Source organism: Peromyscus maniculatus, chromosome 5 (genome assembly GCF_049852395.1).
Source record: "Peromyscus maniculatus bairdii isolate BWxNUB_F1_BW_parent chromosome 5, HU_Pman_BW_mat_3.1, whole genome shotgun sequence".
NCBI lineage: Eukaryota > Metazoa > Chordata > Mammalia > Rodentia > Cricetidae > Peromyscus > Peromyscus maniculatus.
In genome coordinates, this window is record NC_134856.1 from 97,245,878 (window position 1) to 97,255,070 (window position 9,193).

Genomic DNA, 9,193 nt, shown 5'->3' on the forward strand with positions numbered 1-9,193 from the left:
TTCACAATAATTGATCAAGTAAATAGAAGTCTTGAACCTTTTTTTGTAGCAATGAATTAGTGTCTAAAAACAGGTTTTTCATTTGCAGGTAGCCTTTCGGCAAAGCACGTGCATTTTTCACTAGCCTATATGTTCAATTACTGAGTTTTACTGCATTTTAAAATTGTTTCAATATACAATACATAGTTTCAGAGTCATGTGGCAATCATCCAATATATCATTTTTTTTTCTTTTTAGCTTTGGAAAGATGCAAACAAGTGAAATTTTACTGTAGGAAAATGTACACTTTGGCATAATTTTCATAGGACAGTGGCAAACACAATGCTTTAGTGTTTATAAACTACCCACTGCAATGTGAAATTGCCAAAACATTATTTAGGACAAGTCTGTTCTCCAATTAATGAGCAGCTCTCAGAAAAGGAAATAATGTAAACCTCAACATATGCACACAGTTGGTGTGAATGTGAAGAGTTGTTCAGACTTAATTAAAGCTATTAAACTTTCTTCTCTCTTTTCACTACACATTTCAAGTAATCTGTTGCCTGAGGTAGGACAAATTGCAAAGAGACTGTTTTTAGAACTAAAACTAAATATCTAGACAAATGTTGTCTGTCAAAGAAGTTGTCTAGAACAGTTATCCATACACTCTAGTGACCACAAAAATCTTTCAGTTTCTCTAAATTCCCCTTTTAAGTTGATTTGAACCATTGAGAAAAACTTTACTCGCTGTTTTATAAACAAAAGTCTATTTTTATTTAATATATTTTTTCTCAGTTTTTATTAGTTCTTTGAGAACTTTATACATTGTATTTTGATCATTTTTGTACCTTCCCTCCACTCTTTTAAGAAACACTTCCATCCCATTCTCTACCTGCTCAAGTTTGTGTTCTTTTTTACCTCATCAAGTACACTTTGTGCTGCTCATATATTCTTGAATGTGTGACCATGCTCTTCACTGGGACATGGTCAAGCCACCAGGAGCCTTACCCTTATAGAAAACAGACACTTCCTCTCCCAGACACTACCAATTGCCAATAACTCCTTAGTTAGGGGTGGGGTTTTGTTCCTAGACCCCGTCTACACGCTGGGAATTTTTTTCTGGCTTGAACTTACACAGGTTTTGTACATGTTCTCATAACCACTATAAATTCACTTGTGGAATTACCCTATGTTTGAAAATAATTATTTTCCTGTAGTCATCTAGCACTTACGATTCTTACAGTCTTTATGACCCTTCTTTCATAGTGATCCCTAGGCTCACTAGACCTTGGGATAAGGAGGTATGATATAGATGTATTGTTTTGGGCTGAGCATTACACAGTCTCTTATTCTCTGCACTTGACCAATTGAGGGTCTCTGTTGGTCACTATATATTACAAATAGAAGTTTTTCTTATGAGAGTTTAGATATACATTAGTGTCTGGGGATAATCATAAATCATTAGTAGTCAATTTAATATTATATTTATTTATACTACTACTGTCAGTACTACGACTACTATTACTACTGCAACTACTAATCCTCCTCCTCCTCCTCCTCCTCCTCCTCCTCCTCCTCCTCCTCTTCCTACTACTACTACTACTAGGTTCTCCCCTAGGGCCTATAACCTGTCTGGCCACAGTGATGTAGGTATCAGGTTGGTTACTTTCATGACCCTTGTGCCACTATTACATCACTAGGACCTGTCTTGCCAAGCCTATGTTGCAGCTTCTTGGATTCTCAGCTGGGTAAGATTGGTGATTACTTTTTCCTCTGTTAGTATGCATAGCATCTTCCAGCACTATGAAAGCCATCCACTAGGCTTGAAGTTTACAGGTGAGTACTGGCTTGAGTTTTTCCATGTACTTTGACTCAAATATGTGATATCCTCAGCAATAGGGTCTTACTATCAAGTTCCAGACTGTTACAAAGAGCATTGGCAATAGCTTGTAATGTTTGGGAATCTGTGGGAACTCACTAAAAATTCCATAAATAGTAACCCATTGGGGGATAGAAGGGCAGGGCAGAGGACGAAATATGAAAGAGATAACTGTCATAGTTAGGGTTACTATTGCTGTGACAAAATACCATAACCAAAGCAACTTGGGAAGGAAAAGGTTTATTCAGCTTACACTTCCATATCACTGTTCATCATCAAAAGAAGTCAGGACAGAAACTTAAACACGGCAGGAACCTGGAGGCAGGAGCTGATGCAGAGGCCATAAAGAGAGCTTCGTACTGGCTTTCTTATCATGGCTTGCTCAGCCTGCTTTATTATAGAACCTAAGACCACCAACCTAGGGATGGCACCACCCACAATGTACTGGGCTCTCTCTCATCAATCAATTAAGAAAATGCCCTACAGTCAGATCTTATGAAGATATTTTCTCAGTTGAAGTTCCCTTCTTTCAGATAATTCTAACTTGTGTCAAGCTGACATAAAACTAGCCAGCATAGATAACTAACAATAAAAATTTCAAAAAAAAAAATCATACTGATACTTTTCACAATTTTTAAAAATCATTTTTAATTAAGTGTATGTGTGTGTATTTCTGCATGTGAGTGTAGGTAGAGGCCAAGAGACATTGGATACCCCTGGAGCCCGAGTTTTAGGCAGTTGTGAGCCACCTGACATGAGTTCTGTGAATCAAACTTCAGTCCTCTGCAAGAGAAGTTTTCACTAAGCTATATATCCAGTCCCAAAATGTATAATGATTTCTTCATGTACAGCTGTGAGAATTTTCTCTGGGAATAGTGGTGGTGGAGGGGACAAGGCAATATTCACACAACCCCCATCATGAGGTCCCAATAATAATCCGAAGTGTGATCCCAACAAAGATCACCTGAGGGAAGCAATGAGTTTATAAGGTTTATTTACAGAGCAATTGGTGAGAGGTTATGGGCAGGAGCATAGGTGGACTTACAACAGGGACCCTGGAATCTGCACCCTGCAGATAATCTGACTTTCTAATGGTTCTGTAGGTGGAGCTCCCTCTATTGGTCCTTCTAAGACATTGTACTATAGCTCCTCCTACGTCTCTAGAGGCTGTGTACAGTAAGGCAGAAATGCATACAACTGGTTGGGAGGGATTGCCTGGATACTCAGGTGAGAGTCCTATGACCTCAACTCCTTTCTTCTATGATGGAATGTCAACAGTTAACAAGCCCAGATGTTAGGAATTTTTGTGAACACATTCAGTCAAACTCCTGAAGATGGTGGCCATTTGGCTTGGAGAATTAAAGCAGGACACAGAAGCATGGGCCAGGTAAGGTTTATTAAGGAATGAAATCTATAAGGTACATTCATGACACAGAACAAAGCTGAGAGGTTGACCCTGATTCAGCTGCTACCATCCTGCTTGCTGTTCCGCTCAAGGGTGATGGAATCAAACTGCAAGTCATGCTTCTCCACTGCTTGCTCTGCTCCGACCACCCAAGAGAGAGAGAGCAGGACACCCCTTCCATAGTTTTTAAGGGGTCACGTATCTTCAGAGAAGACCAAGCCCATCAGACCCAAACACTCCATTCAATTGGTCATTGGACCAAATGGCAGAATTCCCACAACAGAGAATAGTCCTGTATAATATCTACACATGAAAACTAAATTATATAAGTTATTGATCAGAGCATAGCAAATATAATACAAAATAATAGAAAAAATTCCTTAAGAATTATTAATAGATCTTTTGAAAACTCCAAATATACATATATATATATATATATGTATGTATATGTCATCAAGTCCCTTGATGATTGATGTAACTGCATATTAGTCTATACTGCAGTGCTCTTACGATGAAATCCTAAATTTGAAACAAACCAAACACCTCTGGAGGGGCTCTAAGGAGAGTCTGTTCTACCTGCACTGAAACAGACAACCCACTCCCCTCCAAAATAAGATTTTTAGGAATGTCTGCATGTCTTTAAACTTACTCAGAGACATGAGAGACTTCTTAGTCTCCAGTGACATCTGCTACTTATATAAGTTTCTTTCAGGTACAAAGAGAAAACTCCAAATTAAAATGAAGGTGCTGCTTCATTAAGTAGCCTAATACTTAGTGTAGTGTGGTTACCTACACACATAGAAAAATGCTGTTGTTATGTATTTGTGATCTAGATCTTTGAATTACCCAGGAAATTCACATCAGAACCATCTATCTAATCAAACAATAGTAAGACATAGTCTTCCAACATCTAAGATAATGTGGACTCTCCCAACAAACATTTTTATAATATTTACCTAAAGAATATAAATTATCAAGAGGTTTTACTCAACAGATATATGGCGATATAGTAATTAAAGTCACAAGCTTTGAAATAGGATTGGTACAGGTTTGAATCCCAGTCCCACTAACTGCTTATGTATATGGCTTCAAGCAGGTCACTTACTCAAAGTCATAGTTTCCTATTTAGTAAGAGACAAAATGCAATCAAACACCCACCACACTATCTTACCAATGGTGAATTTATTCAACACGCAACTACTTTTCAATTAAAATTTTCAAATGCTAAAGAAAGACTCCTATTTGTTAGATAGCTAGCTGCCTAATAGTACTTTAGATGAAAATTGGTCAGGGTCAAAACCAACCAACTAAACAACAAACTAATGACCTTTCAGAGCACAGGGCTGAGTGCTGAGGTTCTTTGTGCTTTGTCATCCTCTGGCTCCTTTTAGGAGCAGTGATTGTGCTATGAATCAATGATGGTTCTTGTTAGACCCAACACAATCTCAAAACCTTTTAGAAATTCTCCTCTTTTGTCTACAGTCACTTAATATTCTCTGATTTTCTTCTGCATTGTTTATTTAACACCCATCCTCTGTAGTCTCCCTCACTCTCACGGGACTTATCACATGCTTTGAAAAATGTTCGTGATAGACTCAAATGAGGGAATGATTCTTTTCTGCTTTTATCATTGCTTTCTTGAACTCTCTTCTTTGATCTCTCTGTCTTCAGTACAACAGTCCCTTGAACTCCAGGAATAATAATCAGTCAGGAGACAGAAATGATAATTTCCCCTCTCCTCTCATCACTCCTGCTTGATTTATTCCAGGAATTCATTGAGTTTCTCAAGACACAGGCCACTGTTCCACATGTGGCTGGCAGGATCTTTGTAATCTAGTTCCTGCCTCTTTCTTGACTTTCTTGTGTCTTCTATCTGGAAGCTTCTATAAGACTTTCAGAACTCCATGCCCTTTTTGCTTCAGAATCTTTCAGAATCTTTCCTCAGCCTGCCATCCCAGGTTAAGGAGCACATCTTTCTGCCACGGTTCCTTACTGAAGAATAAGCACAGGCCCTCTTAGTCAGGTATCATCTCATCATCTCAGGCTTCTCTGCAATCTGGTCAGGTACCTTTTTTTCTTTCTTTCTGAGTTTGGCCTACTTTCCTTTTTCTTTTTATTACTATTAAAAATAATTTATTATTATTATTATTGTTGTTGTTGTTTACATCCTGACCACAGTTTTAACCCCCTCCTCTTCTCCCAGTCCATCCCCGTACCTCCCTTCTGCACCCCCCTACACTGCTCCTCCATTTCTGTTCAGAAAAGGGTAGATTTCCCTTGGATATCAACCAAACATGGAATATGGAGTTACAGTAAGACTAGGCACCTCCCCTCATATTTAGGCTAGACAAGGCAATCCAGTATGAGGAGTAGGGTTCCAAAAGCCAGCTAAAGGGTCTAACACTGGGTAGTTTATTTTTAGGCATTTAAGTACAGCATAACTTTGGAAAAAAGTTTCCTGGTAACAATCATCTCAATCCCAAGTGCACAAATAAAGCTTAAGGCAGCTTATGTTCCCAGGAGAGGATCAGGGGCGGTCTCACTCATACAGATCGTGTAGAGGTCACCAAGCTACAAAGAACATGTGATATCTCCCTTAAAGATGGGTACTACTGAGAAACAATGCTCAAGGTAACAGTTTAGTGTAGCTGAAGTTTCTCTCTGGATTCCGCCAATCCCCAGCAGTCCCATAGCCCACTTATAAAATAATCACTCAGAAGCTTGTATTACTTATAAACTGTATGGCCATGGCAGGCTTCTTGCTATCTAGTTCTTATATCTTAAATTAACCCATTTCTATAAATCAATACCTTGTCATGTGGCCCATGGCTTACCGGTATCTTACATCATGCTTCTAATCATAGTGACTGGCAGCATCTTTCTGCCTCAGCCTTCCACTTCCCAGAGTTGTTCTCTCTCTTTGTCCCGCCTGTACTACCTGCCTGGCTACTGGGCAGTCAGCACTCTAATTTATTAACCAATCACGAGAGCAACACATTTACAGCATACAGAACATTCCACAGCAGTTTAGGGTAAGAAAGTCTTAGATAAGCATAATAGTCTGGGGCGTTCCTGTGTGGCCTGGCCCTATAGATGGTAAAGGTCACCAGCTTATTAACTACAAGTATTCCCAGTCTTCTAGCAGAAAAACAGGTATACACACGCCTTCCATTGAAGAGACAAGCCTGGGTCCCTAGCATTTTTGTTTCCCTTAGTGCTTATCTGTGAGCACAATGAACTCATGCCCTCTCCATACACGGTTATGATGAGATGGTGTGCAATCATGGTTCAGCAGATCCATGGAATATCAACTCAATGATTCTATTTCATATTACCTAAGAAATTTGGGTAGAATACCCCAAACCAGCTGCATTCCCACTTATCAAGACAAGAGTGGACAAGTTGAAGACTACAGGCATTGTAGAGACACAATTAATCTTGAGAGAGCTACACTTCAAAATGTGTGATGTAGGTGAACAAAAATCAGGATGGTTTGAGGGAGTGAGAACAATCACCTCCTGTGTAGCACTCAGTGAATGTGACCTCGTTCTGGCAGACGATGTGGAAATGAACCAAATGCATCAACATATGAAAGTATTTATAGCATTTCTAACAGTCAGTTGTTTACAGATGCTTCAATCATTCCCTGTCTTAATAAGAAACACCCCTTTCAAGGGAAAAAAATAAAGAGGAATCTATTAACAGTCGGATGCCCAGGAACACAGGTTCCAATATAAGAGGCAGTTGCTTACATTTAGGGCCAGTTTAAAGATCTGAACAGAAAAAAAGCTACCAAGGAGATGTACACCAACTTCACTTGTGCCATAAACACCAAAACATGTGCAGTTTGTTTTTGATGCTGTTACAGACATCATAGTTCAAAACAACATAAAGGAATGTGGACACTATTGAGAGGATGGTCTGAGAACAAGTTACTACAGTGTTGAGTGTTGAGACTAGACATCTCTGTCTCGTTGAGGAGCTACAAGCATTACAGTACCAGGGTATGGGGCAGCAAGGAGAATTTTATCACTCTTTAACCCAATCTTCTGTATTAGGAGATGTTTAATTGGCATGAGATGTTCAAGGCAGACATTAGAATTGGAACAACTGTATAATTGGCTCATCAAGGCATCACTTGGATTTTATAATCTGAAATGTTTCAGGCGTGTTGAGGTGCTGCATTCCAAAACTTAAAACATTAGATCATTTTTTTCTCCCTCATTTTAAAGAAATTTCTGGTAGTTAATTTCTAAGGTTTTTCCCCACCAAGAAAAGAATAACTCAACTAAACTCACTTGCTTGTAGGAGAATTTTTATGAGAACAGTCTTAACTGCATACCTTGGGACTAAATACTCCTGAAAATATTCCTTTATGTTTTTTTTTTTAATTTTTGATGTGGTCAGGATGTAATATTTCCATAATTAAGATTTTCCTGATTATTGGGACTACAGAAATACAACTCTTCTGAATGAAATTTACATTACTGTCATGTTTAAAGTCCTGTGATGTTTTCTAAACAATGGTTGCTTTGGCGAGCTCAGCAGAAGGATCCTAGCTCTTATTTCTTTAAGCTTATAGTCAGATTAATCTTGTTTCTGCTGATTACTCAATGAACATTGAAGTAATAAGATAAAGTCAGCTTGGATGCAGATATACCCAAGACAGACTTCAACTGGAAATGCAAATTGCTTTGCTATTGGACATTTGCTAACTTGACCACTTTGATTCTTGATTGCTTGTCTCAGCCTCGGGGAGTTTTGCATAAGGTGACACGTGTTTTTTCATCCTCGTGGCCTTTGTTGTCGTTCTTGGGAGACACTTAAAGTGTATCAACACTGCATGCTTTTCCTTTGTAAATGTTGCACGGAATCCCTGTTTGCCTTTGTTTTTACTGTAGAAGTAAAAGTTAACTGTAGAAGTAATCTTCAGTATGTTCTTTGTCTAAAACTGTTATATTTTGAGACATTTCCCCACTTTGTCATGCATACAGATTTGAATCTTTTACAGTTGGCAGCAATATTAAAAATGGTGACTAAGGAGTCCAGGATTGCTTGTACTTGTAACCAGTCCTTTCTGGAAATCCTGTTTTCTGTTTCCGTTTGCTGCTGCTGAGAGTGCTTTACCGTTGTCTAAGAGTGGGTGTTATAAAAACAGTGGAAAGGTAGCCTTGGCGGGTTGGCGCCAAGGGGCCCTACAAAGCCATGCCTCACATGGAGAACGTATTGGGGGAGGGGAGGAAGGGACAAAGAGTGCGCCTTTGGAGTTATGGGCTGAAGAGAGGAGGAATAAGATAGGAAGAGAAAAGAAGGGAAGAAGAGACAGAAAAGGAGGAAGAGAAGAAGGGTGCAGACATGGCTTCGTGGGGATAGGAAGAAAGAAAAAGAGGTGGGGAGGGTTAGCCTTTAATAAGGGGATTTAGCGCATGCGTATAGAGACTATGCAGCCACGCAGTGCATGTGCACAGGCTACAGCCATAACCTGCCTGGGTTGTCTAGGTATTTGCCTGAATGTTAGCAACTGCGTCCTGCTGGGTCCCCAAGGGGTGGGCCAGGTAATGTCTAAATGCTAACAGTGGGTTCAGGTGGAAGAGTTCTCTGGAAATCCAGTCCCTTGATTTAGTAGTATTATCTAATCTAGGATGGAGGCCATTATGCCCTATCTATGTGTAAGTGATATGCAGTCATAATTCAGCTTCCATATTTATGGTTTTTGGCTTTTTTTTGAGACACAGTTTCTCTGTGTAGCTTTGGAGCCTGTCCTCGAACTCGCTCTGTAGACCAGGCTGGTCTCGGAAATCAGAGATCCACCTGCCTCTGCTTTCCAAGTGCTGGGATCAAAGGCATGCACCACTACCACCCAGCCAGGTTTATGTTTTACTTGTGTAGGTAGCTAAAGTCCTTTTGAACAAAGCACAGCAAATTTTATT

The 9,193-nt window shown here is 39.4% G+C and overlaps 1 long non-coding RNA gene and 1 pseudogene across 2 annotated transcripts in view; both read left to right on the top strand.

Moving 5' to 3' along the window:
* Window positions 1-3,160: 3,160 nt before the first annotated feature.
* The window catches only part of LOC143273405 (uncharacterized), a 100,644-nt gene continuing 94,611 nt past the window's right edge, over window positions 3,161-9,193 (top strand). For both annotated transcript variants that reach the window (XR_013051498.1, XR_013051497.1), the window contains exon 1: window positions 3,161-3,245. This is a non-coding gene — a long non-coding RNA (uncharacterized LOC143273405). The remainder of the gene's footprint in view (window positions 3,246-9,193) is intronic.
* On the top strand, window positions 3,285-8,837 carry LOC102927930 (guanine nucleotide-binding protein G(i) subunit alpha-3 pseudogene; annotated as a pseudogene).